The sequence below is a fragment of the Lissotriton helveticus genome, chromosome 2_1 (assembly GCF_964261635.1).
Source record: "Lissotriton helveticus chromosome 2_1, aLisHel1.1, whole genome shotgun sequence".
In the NCBI taxonomy this organism is placed as follows: domain Eukaryota; kingdom Metazoa; phylum Chordata; class Amphibia; order Caudata; family Salamandridae; genus Lissotriton; species Lissotriton helveticus.
The window spans coordinates 1,988,088,338-1,988,111,676 of NC_136059.1; the positions used below are offsets into that span (position 1 = coordinate 1,988,088,338).

General features: G+C 45.0%; 1 protein-coding gene across 4 annotated transcripts in view; it reads left to right on the plus strand.

Moving 5' to 3' along the window:
- TRIM2 (tripartite motif containing 2) overlaps window positions 1-23,339 on the plus strand; it is a 424,869-nt gene that overhangs the window by 172,610 nt on the left and 228,920 nt on the right. The window contains exon 1 of one of the 4 annotated variants that reach the window (XM_078676943.1): window positions 8,653-9,624. The exons of the other annotated variants lie outside the window; for them this stretch is intronic. The gene's annotated coding sequence lies outside the window, so the exon portion shown is untranslated. Of the gene's footprint in view, window positions 1-8,652; window positions 9,625-23,339 lie in introns of those variants that run through there. 4 annotated transcript variants of the gene reach the window in all.

Genomic DNA, 23,339 nt, shown 5'->3' on the forward strand with positions numbered 1-23,339 from the left:
ACTGGTTACTTAACTCATGTGCATAAAGTTACATTTTAATTCACTTGGTTAGCACGCCATTTAACTCACAATAAAATGTATTAATATATAACATGCAAAAGACTGTCTGCAATAATCTGCGTAACCTAGAAGGGTCTGTAAGGGAACACAAAAATGGAAGTTGATTGAACTAAGGTTCAAAAGCTTTACAATATACAAATGGCTGAAGCTGAAGGAATTTCCCTGGCCTCGACAATATATCCAAGAACCGTGTTTTTTTTTAGCAGTGGCTGTTGTTTCCATGTGGTTATGTGCTACACTTAGTCATGGCTGCATTGGCGATTTAACTTACCAGGAATTACCCTGCGGGGGTGGAGCCACTGGAGACCAACTTTTGAAAGGCTGGGTCACCGCTGGGTCCTGAAATAGACTCTCTAGCTCCCCAGAGTTTATTGCAGCAAGTACAGTGGAGGCATAAGTGGTGGAGGGTTGTCAGGTAAGTGCAAGGTTGGATATTTTTAGGTCTCGACTATTATATTCCGCAAGGAATAAATAGACGAGTATAGAGGCTAAACCAGGCTCTGAAACCATCGCGGATTTCGGACAGTTCATGTGAACACAATCACGCGCATTCTCCCCACAGGCATTTGTTTTCAAGAGCTTTCATTGGCTCTTCACTTTGTGCACACAGCTGCCTAGTCCTCCCACCCCTCCCTCTCCAGCGCGCGCTCCACTCGCATCTGCCTGCTGCTCCCCCGCCAACCCCACCACCCCCACACAGCAATGCCAAGAAGCTTGTTTAACTTTCCTGTTCTTGTTCCAAACTCTGCTGCTATCTCCGAGTGCCGTCCGTCCATGTTGTCTTTGCTCCCGCCCCCTCCTGTTGTCCATGTTGCTTTTGATCCTGTACCCTCACGCCTGTTACCTTTGTTCACACCCCTCTTCCGCCGTAGTATGTGTTGTCATTCTTACTGACCCTTCCGTTGTCCGTGTTGACTTTATTCCCGTCCCCCCCTCCCACCGTAGTTTGTGTTGACTCTGGTCCCTTTCCCCGTCTTGATTTCCATCCCACATTGGTTGTCCCGATTTCTGCCTCTTTTATGTCTATCGCCCGGTCTGTCTCTGTTGCCCTGGCATCTCTGTGTGTCCCTCTTTCTGCAACCACTCTATATACCCGAACAAGTTTATGCCTCTCCCCCCCTCCCCTATCACCAGCCCACCCTGAAGGAACTACAAATCCCAGAATTCTCACCCCTTGAAGCAGCGGTGCACCCTGGAGCACCTTTTCACTCTGGAGCATGAGCTACCTCGGTGCAGCCGGTGAAGCTGGAGCCCCCTCGGCATCTGGTGCACTTACCACCCGGAGCTCCCACTGCCTCGTAAGTACACTCTATTAATATTTACCAGCAAAACTTTCAACTTAGAATCACAGATCAGAGCCAACTGCACTATCTGCCCCTGCAATGCCGAGAGCATTTCCGATGCTAATTAACACTGGCAAAAAAGCACTGGCAAAACCAACAGGTGAGAGAAGAGACCTACAGGATTTTCCAATGGTGGTTTTAAATTGGGGCCTACATCATCTGTAAGTGTCATTGCAGTGTGACTTTTATCAACTTCACGCAATTATGAATAATTATTTCTATTATTGTGTGATTTGAATACTTCTGTCCATTTTTGGAGACATGTATCTCATCGTTAAACACAGCCGCCGCCTGTTCGCTTTCTCGTAGCACGTCGGCTGCCATTTTCAATTTGTGAGCTGTGTGTAAATTGTGCAATTTAGTCAACTGGGGAATTCGCGTTATTAACCAGTGCCCACTAATTCCTCTTCCTTGACAGCAGTACCACCACAGCACCACTCAGCACCACCACAGCATCACTCAGCGCCACCACAGCATCACTCAGCGCCACCCCTGCATCACTCAGCGCCACCCCTGCATCACTCAGCGCCACCCCTGCATCACTCAGCGCCACCCCTGCATCACTCAGCGCCACCCCAGCATCACTCAGCGCCTCCACAGCATCACTCAGCGCCTCCACAGCATCACTCACGGCCTCCACAGCATCACTCACGGCCTCCACAGCATCACTCACGGCCTCCACAGCATCACTCACGGCCTCCACAGCATCACTCAGCGCCTCCACAGCATCACTCAGCGCCTCCACAGCATCACTCAGCGCCACCCCAGCATCACTCAGCGCCTCCACAGCATCACTCAGCGCCTCCACAGCATCACTCAGCGCCTCCACAGCATCACTCAGCGCCTCCACAGCATCACTCAGCGCCTCCACAGCATCACTCAGCGCCTCCACAGCATCACTCACGGCCTCCACAGCATCACTCACGGCCTCCACAGCATCACTCACGGCCTCCACAGCGTCACTCGGGGCCACCACAGCGTCACTCGGGGCCACCACAGCGTCACTCGGGGCCACCACAGCATCACTCGGGGCCTCCACAGCATCTACACAGCTTTATTACAAATCTCACAAAAAGATGTTAATATTTCACTTCGGTTCTTGGATTTTTGTCTCAATAAAATACACTAAACATAATCTTCACAAAAGTTATTTACACAAGTTTAAGCTATTGCCATTATAAATTACAATCACTTTTATTTAAGTATTAATTATTTTAAAGAATTAAAAGCCATTGTTATTTGTAATATCAATACATCCAAGTCACGTAAATACAAAACATGTTGCATTACAAATGCTATAGGTGTCACATTTGCGAAAGTTATAACTATTGGCATTGTAAATGACAAAGCTATTAATTTAGCTATTTTCAAAACCAACACATAAATACAAATATTGTCATTTACAAGACCAATAGCTCAAACTTTCCTAATGCAAGACCTATTGCATTGCAAATGCTTGTTGTCGGGCTGTTTTTGGTTTCTAGTGCCCTTAGCAACAGTGTTTTAACCTAAATATTTAAATAAATAAATACAAAGAAAAAAATTGAAAACAGAATTCACCAAAGATGTAAACAAAGCTTACAGCAGTGCCTTCCTCATTCTGGTTACAAGGTCTGCTCAGATTCAAAGGTCATTAGCCCTGAGGGTGTGCAGTCTGTAACTGTTAGCCAACACAAACACTCTCCAAGGCGCTAGAGACTGAACACCACTTTGCGATTGCCCACATGAATTACAGAGTTATTGGCAAGACGCGTTGTGCTTGAATATTAGATTAAATAAAAACAAAGTTATGTAAACAAATGAAAGGGCACAGTATATGCAGGGCAGATCATTTAATGCAGAAAACAAACAAAAATAGAAGTAGATGTTACATACATTTAAAACCGTATCTACTGTAAGAATGCTACACACTGGTTATGGCACCTGTGTGCGAACAGAAAAGCAAGTTTAAGGAAAAACTTGTAAAAGAATAAAATATCTCACTGAGAATTTCCCGTAAATTTCTTACAACTCCCCTCATAGGAGCACACCCCGCTCCCAAGGAGCACTGCATGCAGGTTTCTTCTTTTCTTCTGAGGCTGCCTTTTCATCTTTCCAGTTTGTCCCTTCTACACCCCACAACTGGTCACCTCCTGGACTGTTATCATTATGTGATGCCCATCACATCAGTCTTCCCACCAGAGTTGGCATCTGTGGAACAAGTTTACTCATCTTCACACTGACCTATTGCGATAAAGCTGATTTTCATTCCATCAACATACCGCTATGCAGAGACAAGTAGAAGCCCAATGCCCCTGTTGCTGAGTAGTGTCTGACACACACATCATTTTGTACCACAAGGGGCAAATGCAGAAGTGGGTCCTTAAATACAGTGATTGCCTTTTCAACTTTCTCAATTGAAGGCACACCTAGCAGCCAGATGAGTAAATGGTCGAAATCTCACCATAAAATTATGCAGAGGTTCCACCTCTCAGAAGGAGTGCTGCTTTGAATATCTAAGAAATAGATATACAAACAAACAAAATACTGTTTTTACTATTGGGCAGGTGGATTGATTATCCTCCTTTGAAAGATATTTGCAGTCCAGTTGCCCAGAAACGTGCACATGATAAAGCTTAGGTGCCCTTGCTTTACTGTTTGTACTATTGGTGGTAGCACTGGATATCATGGGGTTGGTGTACACACACCATACACAAGTCCAGTGGTTCTAATACATCTTGGTCCAGAGGCTCACTTGACTTTTACCAATATCATTTTGGACAAGGTCTTTGTTGAGTCTCTGGACCTAAGGGCAGCTCTGCGATCCTACAGCCATGGCCAGACTGGCCAGACGGGCAAGCTGGCAATCTCCCGGGAGGCCGGAGCTCCTGGAGGCTGGTTTTGAAGCATGGAGGCCGGTTTTGGCACCCGGGGATCCGTTCTTGGTCTTCGGAAGTTGTGGTGCGATGTATGCGGTCCCATAATATCTTTCAATTACTGCTCGTTTAATTGTTTGGAGCTATTAGGACGCAAACACATCCTACACATGCACTCCAAAAACAGCTACCTTGGTGCTTGTCCTCATTAAATGAGAGCACAGAAAACAGAAAAATTACGACAAATAGCAGATGGCAGTTAAAACAGTCCGACTCCTGCACTTCCGCATCATCGTGCCTAAGTTAGGTATGTGGCTCAAGCACATAGGTAGGCATTGGTGCTAGACACATTCCTGGCTGGGAGTGACTCAGGGTGTGTGGGGAGGTGCTTGGGGCAGGTTTGCCTGCCAGTACAGAACGCAGCAGGTCAGACTTCCCCTTTTCCTCTTGGAGCTTACACCAACCACCTGCGGAGTCCCCCAGGGGTCATCCCTCAGCCCTATGCTCTTCAACGTCTACATGGCTCTGCTGGCCTCCATCGATACCAAAGGGGATAATGGACAGAGTGTTAGAGCAAATCAAACACTCCCACCCCCCCCCCCCCCCCAGTCAACTGATCTGGGTTTAATCCATCATCATTCTTTAGCTCCCTCCACCACCCCAGTTCAGACATGGCCATATGCAAATCAGTCTGACCCTGTGACTCATGGGAACAGTCCAGAGTGCATGCAAGCAGAGCTTTAAAACAAAATGAAAATCCCTTGATTTGAAGTACATGCGGTCAGTCGCTGTCACTGTGCAGCAGTCTCAGGCTGCTCGAGCCTCCCACAGTGCAGCAGCATCAGGGACTCTCACTACTGGCCTGGTGGTCTAACTAAGGGCTAGGAGAGCGCTTTGAGAGCCGCTGGTGAATACTACCAGCTAGCTGTCTGTACAGCAAAAACACACTGGCAGTCCCTGTTGGTGCAGGCACATTTGTGCAGCCTCCCTCTCTCTTGTATGAAAGGCCACTCCAGAATGGAAACAGGCCTCTCATCTGTGTGACGGGCTCTGAGCAGACATACCTCAGGTCTTTCTTCTGTTCCCTTGAGCAGAACTGACCTTTTCCCTTGTGGCCTGGTGCACCATTTTCACAATGTTTTCCCAACATTTTTGGGGAGAAATGCTTCCCAAACCCCACCTTAAAGAAGTTGTGCTTGTTCATTGTGCTTACTTGCTGCACGCAGTATGGGGACTGGTCTGACAAAAATTGCCAGGGTTGCAGTCCGGACCGGCCTACAGCGATGACTGAAGCTGAGGAAACTTCATGACCCGTGTGAAAAATTCTGAATCTAACATTGGAAATGACTTGAAGGGCACTGAGCAGCGCGGTGGTTGGCAGCTGGGATGTTAATGACGAAGCCTTCCCCTTCCAACTGATACAACAGGGGAGTTTAGTTTGAAATGGCTGCTAGGCAATCCATTGTGCCTCTTTCTGACATAAAATATTTCTCTTTAACCTTTATAATATTGGGTTTTGTTCATAGACGTAGATAACCACTACTTCCAAATATACAGGTGGTTAATAATAAAATGCAAGAAGCTGCTCAAATGCATGTTCCTCACTCTGTAACCTAAGAGGGTCTTTGGAGCAGGGTGTGAGATGTAATATCTATAAAACTGCCCCTTGCTCCCCCTCCTCCCCCACAATACGGTCTCCCTTGTAAGTCGGATTAGCCATATTGTAAAGCACTCTGGTTCCTCTTGTGGTTTGGCTCAGGCTAAGGAGTAGTCTGAAAAGCCAATAATGTTGTTCGGCTGTACACGGACAGCAGGCCGAAGAATGTGTTTATCAAGGAAGGCAATGCAAATGAACCTTCTGTGAAGTGATCAAAGGAGGATTATAAAGGCCACTGACCTGGGAGCATAAAGCTACCTATTGCATATGGTAGAATTTAGAAATAACCTGCAGTTTCCGGGACAGTCCTTTATCCCACCTACATGATTCATCACCCTGAGGCTCCTGATCCTCTCCATTGGGGTTAAACACATTTACATTGGGTTTTAATTGCTGGGACATTCCTCAAAGTGTCTGATAAGAGTGAAAAATGACACCATTGAGATACATTTATTATCATATGTCTCATACCCCCAGAGTTAAATATTTTACACACTGAAAATACACAGCTGAGGGAAATCTGCTGATTCTTTTCCAAACAGTTAAAAAAGATAAACGGCTTGGCCAGTGATCCTGAATGCATTTCTTTTTTCTTGGAAATCTTGCGCATTTGGAGTGGTTGAGCCAGCAGATTAACAATGCGAGCTGAGCCAAATGTCTGGCTTGGTTCTAAGAGCCAGTGTACGAGCTGATATGAAAATGTTTGGCATGTAAATCATGCAATAAACATCATGTAAAAATATGATAAAGTCTTGTCAGTATTCCAAAAAAGCACATTTCTTTAACATTCGGAATAGTTTCACTGTGGTTAATCGGGTGGTATATCACTACATTGATGGGCCTGTATTAAAGTGATAATTCTTAATCATGGACTTGGAAGCATTCATCACCCACCAACTCCTTGGTCTGACGACAATGGTATTGGCTAACAAAGAGTCAAGGCAGTTGTCATATGTACTCTATATGTGGCTATAGTCATATTATACATGGAGCACTATTATAGCCCAGTGTTTCTTAACCTATAGTCCTGGGACCCATAGGAGTCTGCAAGGACTACTCAGGGGATAAGCGCTTTTATTTAAAAAAATAAATAAATAATGAATACATTAAAACTAATAAAGAACGTACAAATAAAGAAACAAAATTGATAATGTAAAAACTTTTTCTATGTTTGATCATGAATTAATCAAAAGATTTCAATATTTGAGCATTTTTATGGTGCATACTTCCTTTTGTATTTGTGTGTATTGTTTTGAAGTTCAACTAAAAAAAATTGCCTAGGCTGGGAGTCCCCGGCTTTGAATAAGGACTCAGTGAGGATCTCTGTTGGGCAGAAATTATTGAGTAGGGATCCACAGAAGTCAAAAGGGTAAGAATTGCTGTTATATTGCATTAAATCAACCCAAAGTGATGATATTGTGCAGCGCACACGGAACACCCTGAACTCGCATATGTCAAGATGTTCTCATATGTAATAATGAAGAAAAGGTGTGCACAGCGATATAGAATAGTTGCCTAGGATCACAAATTTGGTTGAATGGGGAAGCCGTGATTGAACTGTAAGAGGGAGTGTTTCCACTCCTAACCGGGTGCACAGCAAAAATGTTCACGGCATCACAAAATCTGCCACCACATGAATCACTTGTTTACTTCTTCTTTATTTTCGATATCAATCATCCAAAAACTTTTTTGTCATTCTTCTTTCTTTTTCATCTTTTTACACATGTCACAAGGGGGAACGCTTACACTATTGCTGAAATCTAAATGAGGCAGAAATGCTAATCCAAGCCTTCTTCTGCGCCACGATAGCATATGTAAGATTGTTCGTGTCCATGAGATTCGTCTACCCAATGCATTTCGGGCCTATTACTTTGGCCCTTCGTCAGGGGTTATCTACAATGCAAAATACATGATTCAGTCTATGTTTTACTCACTACAATTACACCACAATTGCAAATATCAAAACATTGCTGTTTCTTGAACCTACGTTTTCCCGCTAGTAAACTCAGCCTGATATTACACATTTTCATGAATACCATTACTCCCCTCGATGCCTTCCCCTCTGCCTACTTCACCCCATGTGTTCTGTAACCTACCCAACATTCATTTTTCCATCCTCTCCCCTTTCCGACATTCCTCCCCCTGCGTGTCTCCTTCCATATGACAATGGTCTATCGTGAACTACACATTCCCCCACTGGTTCACCGCAATATCCTGTGCGTACCTGTTCTCAAAAATCCTTCCGTTCTAGTTCTTACGCCTGCTGCAGCAACATATCGCTGTTAGAATACTAGATTTCCTCCTGTGAACACGCCTACTTGAGCCTCAAGTTGTTTCCGCCCATTTGTTGCACCTGTATGTAATTAGTCCATCGCGCGCTGCAGTTCTCCACTAAATCACTGCCTACTCAACCCATGGTGCAGTTCGTGTCGAAGTCTAAATGTCCGGCATCCTTAACCCTTAACTAACCTTCCGATTTGCATCAACCCCCATGTATTCATCATTAATACTCCGCCCTCCCACAGATGTTAAATTCACGTAGGTCCACTGCCTCGAAATGCGAGGTGTTTGTTATGTATTCCCAAGATTTACGTGTTCTAGTTTATATTACAATTATAAAACATTTTTCCTCTGTAGCCGTGATTGATTCATTTTTTCTTGTTCCAGATTTAGCGATTCAGCCACTAGATGGGTTAATGTTTGTCTTTCTTACTGCGTAAATCGAGCGTGGGTGGCAGGCAGAAGCCACGCAAAAGCTGGCCTCGTTTTGGGGGTCGAAGGTCCAAGAGGAGCTCGAGCTGAGCCAGAGTCCGTCACCTGGCTCGAGCCTGCCTCGAGCCCTCAGTGGCTCGCCCGGCTCCACTGCGCCTTCATTGTATTCAGTACAGTGGGCGTGTGACGCAGCGGGAGCGCTGCATCCATTATCTATCGCATGCTCTCTCTTCTCACACGCCTGAGAGGAATTAGAGTGCCATGCGGTGTGCCTCGTCGTTGAGTGCTTGCCACTTCCCCCTCAGGGCAGCGGCGCACGCCGCAGCCTTCTCGTCGTGCACATTTGGCAGAAGAGTTATGTTTTTCGCCGCGCCCTCCCTGGAGCCGGCTGTTCCTACAGCGCTGTCTGCAGAGGGGCAGAAAAATCCTGGCCCCGCCCCCTTCCTCCTCCCCTAATCCGCGGTGACATCCCCGCGACCACGCGCCATGGACCACTGAGGCTGAAACAGCTGATCGCTGATTTATGAACAAGAGCCAACGCATCTCATCCCAGCCCTCTGCTGCATCCTATCCCACAATGCCTTGCAACGTTTGCTGCAGTCTTCCAACGCAGGCTGGGCGGATGGGGCAAGAGGGAGAGATGCACTAAATGCAGATTGATTGGATTGGTTCGTTTCAGGGGCACCCCCCGAGTCAGCAAACCTAGGATTTCTCTCCCCTAATGACGACACCGAGCTTCCTTTTGTGCGCGCCATCTCCTGTCCCCCACCTGCCATGGAGGCTCACCTCGTCCAGTAACAACCTGCCTTCCCTGCAGTGAGCGCTCCCCAGCTGGGGAAGAGAGTCAGTCCTCCCCCCGGTCTCCTGACATCCTCCGGAACTTGCCGTCAGCCGGAACGATGCTTCCTTCTCGTGCATCCCTGGAGGTCGTGGTCATGGCCCACAGCAGGACTGTCATTCCTGCCTCCTGCTGAATTGGCATTTTCTGCAGAAATGGGTGAGTGCTATTCGGTGTTTCTTTGTGATTTGTGTGTTTACTGTGCTTTATTTATACATGGTAGGCGCAGCTGGAGAGCTGCAGGCTGAGGGGGGAGGGAGCCACACCGAGATCACATACACGCATTAGGGATTTTGCACATAAATGATGCCGTTCATGGAGATAGGTGGCAGGCATTAGTTTGCACAAGTGGTGTGAAATGTGACTCTATCAGGGTATAAAATGTGCCCTTGCCTCCGCTTGCCACCGTTCTGCAATAATTGAATGGCTGCAAGGTTCATGATGACTTTGCGTTCTTAGGCCGCGGCTTACAGTCTCTGCTGTAAACAGATTCAGGGTTTTGTTCGTTTGCAGGCACAGAACAGAGGCTGTCTTTTAGAGACGTCCTTCCTTCTCCTCCCTTGATCCTGCCTAGCATCGACCCCTCGCTGGTGGTGCCAAGGCCCGGCGGACCCATTGCTGCCGTCGCCATTGGAAACGTGTTCATTCATAATGCATGAATACGTGATTGTGGTGCCCGGCGGAGGCTGCCGGCATTGATTGCCACTTCGAGAGGGATGGGGCTGACACGGTAATCTAGGCATTGGGCTGTGAGTGGGTACTCCTCTTGTGAGCAGACGCCCCTGGTTTGCCCAGGTTCAAGTCGTTATATTATTGTGTCTTTGGAGAGTGCCTATGCATTTTGTTGGTTACTTCAAAGCGCTGCTGATGAGATGAGATGGAGGGAGGGAGGTGGGGGAGGGGGGAGAGGAGGAGGAGGAGGGGGGGGGGTGATGGCCAAAGTAGAAATCCGGCAAGAAAAGAGGAAATAGAGGGATAGGTTATGGCGTCCAAATGACAGTGTGTTTTAGCTGTTCAGTGCAAGGTTGAAGAGACGTGCTAGCACACTCCAGAGTTCCTTGTGGTTTGGGATTTTCGTGGAATGAAAACCCAGGACAGTCAATGTCAGGGCCATTTGGTAGTCGTTGAGCCTCTTTAGCTGTATAGAGAGCATCCACCAATTACAGTCTTTTTTGTTGACATGAGGTCCATTAGTATCTGCACAAGACGTTTCTCGTATGTGTGTGTCAGTGGTGTTCAAGTGGTGTGTAATGGAGGTACAGGAATGAGGTCAGGTTTTTATAAGTCCCCATTTTAGGAGTAAACATTACCATAGGAATGAGAAGTGCCTGCTCTTACATCTTTCAGGAGGCAAATGTGGCGTCTAGGATGGCGCAGTTATGTCTCCTATTTTGGCCTAGCCCAGTAGCCCTGTGCATCCTGATCTTTCCTTGCCAATTCTTAAGAGTGTGATACAGAGCAGATCCTGCTCTTGCCAACCAATCAGGTATCCTGGGATCTTTGAAGCACCTACCTATGGTGTGGAGCAATGTCCTGGAGGTTTGTGGTATTGTCTTTTACTGGAGTTTTGTGGTATTGTCCCTTATTGGAGTTTTGTGGTATTGTCCCTTATTGGAGTTTTGTGGCATTGTCCCTTATTGGAGTTTTGTGGTATTGTCCCTTATTGGAGTTTGTGGTATTGTCTCTTACTGGAGTTTTGTGGTTTTGTCTCTTACGGGAGTTTGTGGTATTGTCCCTTACTTGAGGTTTGTGGTATTGTCCCTTACTGGAGGTTTGTGGCATTGTCCCTTTCTGGAGTTTGTGGTATTGTCCCTTACTGGAGTTTGTGGTATTGTCTCTTACTGGAGTTTGTGGTATTGTCTCTTACTGGAGTTTTGTGGTATTGTCTCTTACTGGAGGTTTGTGGTATTGTCCCCTACTGGAGGTTTGTGGTATTGTCCCTTACTGGAGTTTGTGGTACTGTCCCTTACTGGAGGTTTGTGGTACTGTCCCTTACTGGAGGTTTGTGGTATTGTCCCATACTGAAGTTTGTGGTATTGTCTCTTACTGGAGTTTGTGGTATTGTCCCTTACTGGAGGTTTGTGGTATTGTCTCTTACTGCAGTTTGTGGTATTGTCTCTTACTGGAGGGTTGGGTCTGATCTTCTTGTGCAGCACGCAGGCCACAACTGCTTTACCGAAATCGGAAAAGATTGTCGGTTGCAGAGAAATACTCGAGTCAGTTGTCCCAGAACGTTCATCTTATTGGTTTCCAACTGTACTACATCCCCTTGCTAAATATTTGGGATTTTTACAGCTGCAAGTCTTTCCCCCTCTTGCAAGCAGCACGTCTGGCCTTTCATATTCAAAGTCGGCTCCAAGCTGTGAGTGTCTGGGCTGGGTCTGTCTTTTGTCTCTCTCGTGCCGTCTGGCATTCCTTTAGCTGAAATTCAGCATAGTTTAATTAAGACAAGGTCATCCGCCCTGGTGGTCAGTGACCCTCGTAGCCGAAGTGAGTTGCAGTCCATGCACTCGTGACTCTCTTCCGCAGAGGCCTGGTGTGAACTGCGTCTGAGCTCCTTCTCAGGGGGTGTTGGGGTAAAAGAGGGTAGATAACGTACGCCACTCCTGGCCTGGTTTTTAAAAGACCCCTTAACTCGCGAAGAATTGGGCTCACTTCTTTACATCCTTCGCTAAAGACGCTCAATCTATCTTGTCTTAAATAACTCATTAATATCAGCTATTGGTGCTCCAACTTCCCACCCCTGCACCTCCCACCCGCATGTTCTTATCAACTTGAAACTTTTAACCAACACTAAGACCTACGACCTACAGTCCTCATGTACCCCTCTTCTATCCCCTGCTGCTTCATAATGTTTCTCTAGGCTGCCCACCCCAGGACTAACTCTCCTCTCGGCTCTTCTTTTGCCATCCCCTTTCCCCTACTTCTCCCAATTTTCCTTAAACTGTCTATCCTAAGTTTCATTCTGTCAGCACTCACACTGCCCCAAGAAAAACCCTCTCCCGAGGTATTCTTCTGGACTCACTTACTACTTTAAGACCCACTCCTGCATTCTCCCAGGGCCTCCCTCATACTCTCCAGACGCAGCCTGCTCCCTAGCAGCGAAAGGTGCACCACAGAATGTCTAAAGAGCACAGAATATTCAAACACAATAGCTTAATGTTTAACCCAGTCCCTGTTGACATACAGAATCCAGGGATGTTCCTGTTCACTTGCTTACTTACCCTATCAATCACCGTGAGCTTCCTAGCCACTCGCCACACCCTCCTGGAAGTACCTGCCATCCTATCCCAGCTTTCTTCTACCTTCTAAGATTCCTCTTCATCATTTTAAGTCCGTGCTCTGTTAGTGAATCAAATTATTTTCCCGAGCTGCAGCACTTTTACCTCTTCTGGCCACTACTATTTTGCCCTCAGCTTCCACAAAATGAGCATCAGTTGGCCCCATCTCTTGCTTCCCATTTGATACCATCGTACTGCCACTTGATCAAAATCCATCCGAAACTGTTGTCCTCCCTGTGTGGTCTCCAGCCCATTTCGCAACGGAATGACCACAAATCCACACCAATGCACCTGAATGACAAAGCACACCAGTTAACCTCTATCTTTCATCCCATCATCCCATATCCTCATAGAACCCCGCTTGCAGGCACTCTTCCACCTACCTATGTCCCTCAGCCTTGCGCCCCTCAGCCCCTGTTTGAAACCCTCCATAAGGACCCCTATTCTGAATAAGTGGGTCCAAAACCCCTCTTCTTCTTCTGCACATCCCTGGTACCTGTCTGTCAGTCACTCTCCAATTATCTTTACGCTGAAACAATGTCCCAGTGCATACCGCTCAATCTAACAAATCCCTACACACTCTTGGCAAGGCCATCGCCATCTCTTCTTACTCTCTAATCCATACCATGTTGCCTTTCCTTATTAGCTCTTTCTTACTCCTCCTCATGCAAATGCCCACTCTGCCTCTCCTCACATTTATTTAGCCTCTGGTATCCCTTTGCTGCCTCAATCTCTGATGCCCTAAAGTCCCCAAAGAAAAACAATGTAGAATTCACTCAAACAATGCACTTTCCAAGGCACATGCGTAACGTGCCTGGTCCATTATTCTTTTCAAAATGTCCACTGTGATAGGCCTGTGCATATCCCTTCTTCACCCATTTTCGTAGTCCACTCTTCCAAGATAGACTCTTCAATTCACCCTGCATGGGTCGTACACCCCTGAAAACATTTCCCATAGAATGCAATCCCTGCCAGTTTGCCCAAAGAGCTTACTGGCACTAACCTCTTCTCAACGTCACTTATTAAAATGTTAATCATTCACTCCTCCTTTCTTCCAGCTTAAGCCCAATCGACCTCATGCTTTGTAGCACCAGTGTCCCATTTAAATCAGCTTTGGGGGCCAAACTCCAGACCTCTATGAACAAGATACTTTGTTAGCCACCCAGTTGCCTCATCCAGGTAGGTATGTGCCTCGCCCTGAGCCATGCTCTGCATCACAAACCTATCTTCACTGGTTCTCCCAAAAGGCACAGACATAACTGGTTCCCTTGTCCGTCTGTTAATCGCATGAACCGCTGCCTCCCTGCCTGCCTATCACACAAGTGACTTTCATGTCCCTCAGCTCTTCTTCCCATACGCTCGTTGCTAAGACTACTGGGACAAACTCTTAGAAGGCAATACTATACCCGTTGCGCTTTTGGCCATCTCTCCGTGCACCATTGACCTGCTGTCTGCAAAAATTTGCAATGGCAAAGTCCATATCCATTTGGGGAAGAGCACCATCCACTGCCCTGGCGTCCATCTCTGTAGTGGAAAACATACCGTACCTTTGTGTGTGATGATATCAGCGGTGGCCATTGCGTCATCATTATACGCCACCTCATTTCCTTTCCCAAAACGCATCCGGCGGAAAGGGCAGTTACCTCCCCTCTGGTCCATTGTGTGCAGCAGGAATGGGTCTGAGACATGCAATTCCAGCACTCACTTACTGGAAGATCCGACATTGTGCAAGGTTCAATTATTATGGTGACCAGCTCCCATTGTTATCTGTGGAACCCCCGTGGTTCTTTTTGGTACTACAATTTCCTGTGAAGAAACAACATTTTTAATTTTACTTACATTCAAAGGGAAACCATATATAAACGAACACCCTCTGTGATTTATTTGACCAAACTCTAAGAAGTGCAAACAAACTGGGGAACACTATGAGGTGTGGTAAAGGGTAGTAAAAAGAGACGGGGATTTTTAAATATTTATATTTAGTGTAGTTTTATTGTATATATATATATGCTGGCTTTATAGCCAGTTCTCACTGTTGGTGATCATTGGATAATTTGACTACACACACTTACTTCCATTTTAATATATCCCAAACACAGGCAAGTAAAAACACAGGACTCATTTTTTTCAGGCAGGGTCTGGTTGGTCCATTATGGTGAACCAACCAGTCACTCTATAACGTTGGCCTCCTAACCACTATGGTACTTGGTGTGTGCTAGTCTGTTTTGGGAATTGGTCAACAACCAGAGCATGTCTTGATTCTCCTGCATGCATCAGGTAATATCACTAGTTGATGTGTGCATATGTCAACAATCTCCTAATGGACTTGAGAAACATTTCCTTTTGCCCACCCATTCCTCTTTTACCTGTTTTTACAGTGGCCAATTAGGGTGATTTCCCTGGGCTAGGATAATTGTATTCATGGCCAAAGGAGGAAAATTGACTTTAAAAGGAGGAGAGTGGATTACAGGTAAGCAAAAGTACTTTTCAACATCTTACCCACATGGATATAAACAACAGACAGCAGTGGCCCGAGTTTGCTCAAGGAGCTAGAACACGAGAGCCTGTTCTTGGAAATTTCAGTGATTAGTCTAAAGAGGCGAACTGTGGGAATAAGTAGGTAATCCACAGTATACCAACTGTAGGGTGAGCTGGGAGCCTACTTTAGATGTGCTGTTAGAGAATCCCAAAAAATCCTGGGGTGCTTTAAGGTGCTCTGAGAAAGTGATGTTTCTAGCAGGAGAGTAATACTACACAGGGCATGGTTTGAATACTAAGTCAGGCACTTGTGGAAACAGAAGGACTGCTTTTAGCAGCTTAGTATGTAAGCTTACGCTAAAGTTTCTACATGCGGTCCAGTCAACACACCTTTCCTACCAGGGCAGAGAGCTGGTTCACAGACTCAACAAAATGGCCACTCAAGTGGAATGGAGCCTGGGTGTGCTGCTGGGCTGGTAAGGATGTACACAGCAGACTGGGAACTGGTGTAGCCCTGTAGTGAAGCTGGTGGAGTGGTAAAGATGTCCAGCGTTCTACATATCTACCATTAGACACCTAGAAGCACCGGTTACCACATTAGGTGCTGCATGGTTTGTTTAGTTAAAACAAAAACATTATGTTTCTAGCTTTAATTGAAACAAGTTACCATATAAAACGCCACATATGGTACCGCACATTGTTGTGCTTTTGCAAAGGCAAACTAGTCCTCTTTCAGTTGGTGATTGCTGTATTCAGTTGTTAACCTAGTAGTAGTGAGGCAAAACCTTTACCCAGACATTAATATTATGAGGAGCTCCTATGGAGAAATGTGCAGTGGTAAAACTGGACTGAGTGTTGGTGGAGGGTAGCATGTTATGCTTCAAAGCCTTCTGCCAACGTCCCTACACTGAGTGACATCTCAAAACAGCGAGTTGCTCCACTCAGTAGTTAAGGCTATGTATTTCTTACTATTATTTTATTTATGAAGCTCTTTGATGAAAGTAGTTTATAAGATACTTTCCTTCTTTAAGGCTCAAACCGTATAGGCACTAATATTTATTTTGCACAAAGCAGCATATAATCAGCGCTGGGTTGACCCGGCACAGCGAAGAGGCAGTACCTTCTCTAGTATATATCCGGACGTTGCTACTGGCTGGCAAGCAGATGTGGAGTACATTTTTGACCGTCTTTCTATTGAGGGCCTATTTTATAAATATAAATGTTCACCTCTGGAAGCATGAGACATTGTTTTAATCTGGACTTCTGTGGTGAATCTCGTCTTGTGTTCCTGGGCATATAGTTGCCAAATTTCCCAACTTCAAACCAGGAGAACTTGCCTCAATTCCGGCTTCCGTTTGACCACACTGTCTCTGATTATGAGTTAGATGTAGTGATAGTTACTGCATTCTCCGTAAATAGGTCATGACTTTAACACATTGTCTGATTGCAAGTTAAAAGAAATGCATGTGATATTTACCACAGGTTCTAAATACTGCATGTCTGTGATCCACGTGCGATATATAATGCATGTGATATTTACTGCATGTGATATTAACGACATGCAAAAATAATGCATATGGTAAATAATACTCAATTACAAGTAAGAGAATTATTAAAAACAGTGGAACATACCTGTAGTCAAAAATAGTTGGTAAAAATTCCAGAAAGTGTAGGGGAATATAAAAGAGCAGCAACATGCGTGATTTTAAAATGTTACTGTTGCACTGATTGAATTTGCTCCACTGAATACTATTTGCTAGGGGATGGCGGCTGAGTAGAACCATTCTTTTTATTGGTATTCTGTACTGCCTCCTGCTCCAGTCATTGAGCGCGGGCGGGACATTTCTCCCCATCCTTTCACTTCCTGATCCTTATTTAACCCCTTCCACGCTCATGACGAGCTGGGCTCGTCATGAAGTAGCCTCCTCGCACGCTGATGACGACCCCAGCTCGTCATGAAAGCATGAAGATCCAGGAATCCCAGCACAGCAGGGGAATTCCCATAGCATTCAACGTGTTAAATAGGATGCGGGCAAATACGCACCCCAGCGCACCAAAGGCAAGCCCATCTACGCCCATCAGCGTCCAGGCTGTGGTCAGCACCTGACATGCTGTCCATTTCTTCTCAGAACTGTGTGGAAAACTGGTTTACAGTAAATCCTTTCTCCTGAGTCTTCAACCATCTAAATGTAATAATCAGTAAACCTGTGACAATGGAAGCAACCATCGATTCCTATGCCCAAAAATGTGATTTTCATCTATACACAAGATATTCCGTCAGTAAACCTTTGAATTGCACCTATGTGGCTCACAAAAGACCCACACATATAGCAAATATGAGACCACCCAACTCAGTGGATTATAGTTCAATCTCAGACAATCGCCCAATTCAAATACCCATTTCACGTACTGATGGGGTTTTAAAAGCATGTCTAATTAATGTTCAATCATTCTCCAAGCATACAGCAGAGCTCTGAAATATCTTACACGACAATATCTGTGATCTAATCTTTCTCACTGAAACATGGTCCGGGCCTTGAATCTGTCATTGCCTATGGATACTCAATCTCTCACTTAGACAGAAATGGTACGGTGGTGGAGGGATTGCTATCATTTACCGCTCCAATTTCTTTTGCTTTAGTCAGCAGGTAGACTAACGTACAGAATAAAGCTGAGGCTCTTTCAAGGATTTCAAATAGTTTCTACCTCTCTGGAATTCTCATGTATTACCTCCCCTAGGCTGACTCACAGTTCTGTGCGATTCTAGCCAATACCATTACGCCACTATGTTTACAATACTCTAATTGTATGGGGGTAGACAATTGTAACATACACGTGGCTAATCCTTCTTGATTGAGGCATTGTTCGATTTTGACCTAACTCAAAAGGTTGTTGGCATACATTAGATGTTATCTACTCCAACCTTCCCTCACTTGTAGATGAAGCGTCTCCTTTAGCATGGTCTGATCATCATCTCATCCCTTTCCATTTTGATATCCCCGTTCTACAGATTCTCAAAACAAACAAAGCACCGCTGTACCATCCTTAGCATGTGATCTCGGACACAGTATTGCACATAACATGTTCCTTGGTCAAGCTTGACCGCTCCAGTGTCATAGACACAGCTATCAAAACTTTTGAGCCTGACCTTAAATAACCTTTTGACACAATTGCGCCACTAAAAACTAATAATGGGAAAGAGTTTTGTCTTCTGTTTAATGGTTCTTTGCGGAAATAATGGAGGAAAACTGCAAGTGCAAAAAAGAGGAAGTGGCAAGGGAATTTTTCTGAGGAGGATAAAAGCAGCTATAAATATGCTTTGAAACAGTTCAGGAGAAATATTAGAAAAGCCAAATCTAGCACGATGACAAAACAAATTGAGGAAGCAAAGAATGCTCCTCGGACCACAGTAACATTGTAGACTCATTCCTGAATCTGAAATCATTTTTTTTTTTTTAACATCGTTTTTATTGCAGAACCAAATCTTGCATATATCATACATTTATGGGCATTTCACAATAACAACTGCAGTACTAAGAATTTGCTTGGGCGAATCATTTACACAGCCTATAAGCCCACATCCCGAAGGTCGGGCGGCGTCAGTCCATTGTACACTCTTCGTAACTGTACCCGAGCCCGTATGTTCTTTATGCCAATACGTCTGTGGTCTGCTTTTATTTTTTGTGCACCCACCCTCCCCCTAACTCCTCATTTACCCCTATACCCCAACTCCCCCCCCCCCCTTCCCCCTTCCCTCAATGTCTGCGCCTGGATACTCAAGTAGCGTATGTTGGGTCAGTGCTGGGAGGAATGTACTATTCGCTGAGAGTGTGTACCTGGTGTGCCAGTGGGATCTTCCGTTTCTGAGTCTGTGTACTCCTCATCACCCACCCCCGCGCCTTCACGGAGCGCCTGCACTAGTGTCTCCCACGCTGTCGCCCCCTCGAGCTCCCTGTCGTCCGCAGTGCGACGGGCTAGTTGATACCTCGGTGTGCTTTCGCTCGCCGCCCATCTAAGACATTCTTTGCGCCACCGCTTGTACTGAATCTGAAATCATGTGAACTATTCACGCCTACTTCTCAGAAATTTGTTGATAGTCTGTCTTGATTTTCCAAGAGAAAATTGTATAAATGTATTCACGATTCAAAGATAGTCTGAATAACAATCCCTCAGGTCCCTACCAAAACCTCAAGCAATCCAACTACAGCTATCCACTCTCGACAGCATGCCTTTGGCGGGCTCTGAAAGGATTATTTTACAATCCAGCTCCCCACTAGACATCTGTCTGCCACACACAATGAAGTCTGCAATGAAGGGTCATAATCCCCAGATAAATGACTTGCTTAATCTTTCTTTAGAATCCCAGAACTTTCCCTACAATATGGAAAAAAGCGATAGTGCTCCCTCTGCTTGGAAAGCAAAACTTGGATCCACTAAACCCAAGCAGCTGCAGACCTATCCCCCTACTTCCTGCAATGGGTAAAATGATAGAAACTTGGGTAAATGGACAGATCGTGTAGTTTATAGTCGAGAATAACAGCCTACATCCCTACCAGTCCCCTTTTGAAGCCAACATTAGTACAGAATCAGCACTACTTGAGTAACAGACTTCATTAAAATTCAGCTTGACTCTGCAAGCAAATAAATATTGGTCCTGCTTGACCTGCCGGATGCTTTTGATACTGTCTCACACAACGGATCCTGATGCGGCCACTGGAAGAAATAGGCATTACAGGCACTGTCTGGAATTGGCTAAAGTCTGTTCTTATGGGCGGACAGCAAGCAGTCTATTTACTCCCCTTTACATCAGAATCTAAAGAAATAGAGTGTGGGGTACCTCAGGGCTCAGCCCCAAGACCCACATTATTCAACATATATACGGCCACACTCACAGCTGTGGCACAAGCCTGGGGATTCAATGTTGTATGCCTTCAACAACCTAGACAATTCAGCTATGCTAATTTTCAAGGCTGTTGTTTTCTGACAGTGGCAGAATGGTTGTTCAAGAACTGTTTTGCCTGAACTCGGGCAAATCAGGCATCTTAGTTTTTGGTACTTTCTCTCCCCTGGGCAAAGAAATAGTTTGGCTGTCTGAGCTGGGTGTTTCCCCAGCCCCCACCACCATGGCAAAAAACCTAAGAGTCAAAATTGATACCTCACTGTCCTTTAAACCACAAGTCAAAGCCACTATCGAATTTGTTTTTTTAAATCTTACCTGCTAACACTCGCAAATGTATCACTCATGCCCTAATAACATCCAGGCTGGATTATGCAAATATCATGCTCCTCGGGCCCCTTTAGGGCTTATAAACAGACTAGAATGGGTCGAGGACGTTGCAGCTTGCAACGTCCTGAATATACCAAAATTTTATTTGAATGGAACTGAAAATACTACATTGGCTTCCTATCAGCCAAAGAATTACCATTAAAAGCTCTCTTATTCACTTTCAGAGCTGTGGATGTGACAGGCCCGAACTATTTCCTGAACAAGGTGAAAAGATACCAGCCACACAAAAACGTATGGTCTGCCCACCATAATGTCTTTTAGTCATCACAAGAATATACAGATCCAGAGCTGGAGGCAGGGCCTTCTACTATTTGACACCAATGCTTCGAAACTCTCTTCTGAGCTTTCTTAGGAATACACAAACAGCGTCCATGTTTAAAGCTCAGATCTGTAAATTGGTCTCCTTGTCCTTCTCTTAAACACTATTTACTTGTCATCCTACCTGCTTACATCTACAGCTGGGCAGAGCAACACCGGACGGATGCAGTTGTGAGCGTGAGCCTAGGACTTTGATTGGCTCACCGTGAATACCATTCCGAGAGATTTTAAAACTCTAAGGGCCAGATGTATGAAGCTCAAATGGGTTCGCAAACGCGAACTCATTTGAGCAAAATGGTATGTATGTAGCAAATTTCAGTGCAAAATAAGGAATCGCAAATTTACGATTCCTTATTTTGCGATTGCATTTAAGGAATCGCAAAATTTGTGATTCCTTAAATGCAATGTATGATGCAAAAAAAAATAATTGATAATTTTCCCTAAGGAATCGCAAATTACCACCAACTTCAGGTTGGTGGTAATTTGCGAATTTCTTGAAAAATGCCCATTTTTGCATTTTTCAAAGTGCCATGTGATGCACATACATGCCCTTCGGGCATGTATGTGCACCACATATGCACCCATGCTTATTTCAGGGGTGCAACAGGGTGTCCTCTGGACACCCCTGCACCCTTGAAATTATTCTCTATTTGCGATTAGCAAATTGCGAATCGCAAATTGAGAATAATTTCACATTCATTCCTATGGGCCTCCTGGCCCATAGAAATGAATGGGAGATTATTCCTTAATTGCGATTAGCAATTTGCTAATCACAATTAAGGAATTTTAAGAAATCGCTAAAAAATAGCGAATTTCTACATACATACTAACCCTGGGCGAAGGACTTCGCTACGCCCACGAAGTGGACGTAGTGTTGCCTACTTCGCCCTATGCAAAGTAGGCGTATCAGGCAACACTACGCCCACTCCTTGGGTGTAGCGAAGTTGCCCGCCACCCGCCTCCCTCCCGCCCATACCTAATTTTAGTAGATGGGCAAATAAAAATAAATAAAAGGCACTTACCTTGTCCGCTGCGTCCCGGGGCTCCCTCTGCTCATTCACGCCGCCGTCTTGATAACCAATGTGGTCGGCCGCGCATGCGCATTTCTCGCGAGAAATGCGCATGCATGGGCGGCCGCGCATGCGCATTGGTTATCAAGACGGCGGCGTGAACGAGCAGAGGAAGCCCCGGGATGCAGCGGACAAGGTAAGTGCCTTTTTATTTATTTTTATTTGCCCATTTACTAAAATTAGGTATGTAGGGGAGGGGGGCATGCGGCGCATAGTGGGGCTACGCAAAGTGCGTAGGTGGGCGTAGTTTCTCGCCCACTTTGCGTAGCTTCGCGTAGCCCCACTACGCATACTACGCCCAGGGTTAATACATACCATTTTGCAATTCTCAAATAGCGATTCCTTAAAAATCGCTATTTGAGAATCGCAAAAGTGTATCTTGATACATCTGGCCCCAAAAGAGTAACACAGTCATTATTGCGATATTGAGACATCTTAAGCCCCATGTCTCAATAAGGTGGCAGACAGAGCTACTATAATCCCATAATTTGGACAAAAAGCAAAGCTCGAAGCTCCTCTCAACCTAATATCACAGACTTTTGTCTCATATAAGAAAATCAAACATATTAATGACTCATCCGTGTATCTAAAATTCGCGTGGATTGCTTGATAGCCTGGAGGAATCAAACACCTTCAGCTTCCTGAGAGACATATAAACCCCCAGACTACCCCAAAGATGGAAATTGAAACTTTTTGGCCCTGAAGAAGGTGACATTAACTTATGCTTCACCGAAACGTACGTTGGCCAGTGATACGCATCTGAGAGCCATACTCAAGGATTAAGCCAAAAAAAGAACAAGCTAATATTACATTGTTGAACTTGTTTGTGCTCTCGAATTGTGTAATCTTCTGACAAAGAACAAACATAAATAAATAAGGAGCAGGACTCTTGGTTCAGATGTGTTTTTATTGTGATTTTGTTTGTGTGGTATGTTAGTTGGTATGCAAGAGTAGAATGAAAGGTGAGAATGAAGAATGATGGAGATAATTTTGGGGTTGTTCAAATATAAATCACTTTTTAGAAATGTCCATGGATGTTTTCTTCTAAATTGAAGGAATAATGTGAATTTGCTTTCTGTATTACAATGCATGGTAATAATAACACAAAAATTGTGAAAATAAAAAAAATAAAAAATATTTTTGATAAATAAACAAAACTCAATACAAGATTAATTTTTGTGTTTGGTTTCTATGCTGTAAGGTGAATGATTTGATTAGAGTCACTACCATTTTAGAAGTAAGATAGGCCGGATAAGAGGTTTTCTCTTTGTATTTATTTCCTTCCCCCTCCTCTTGGGCCTCAAAGAAATAGGGGGTCACCTTTTGTACTTAAAAAATAAATCTACATCTAGTGCCAGGACACTCCTGCTGGAGCAACGGTTGCGTTTTACATTCATCATTAATTTATTTGAGTTATGCAAGCTTCTAAAATCAGAAGTC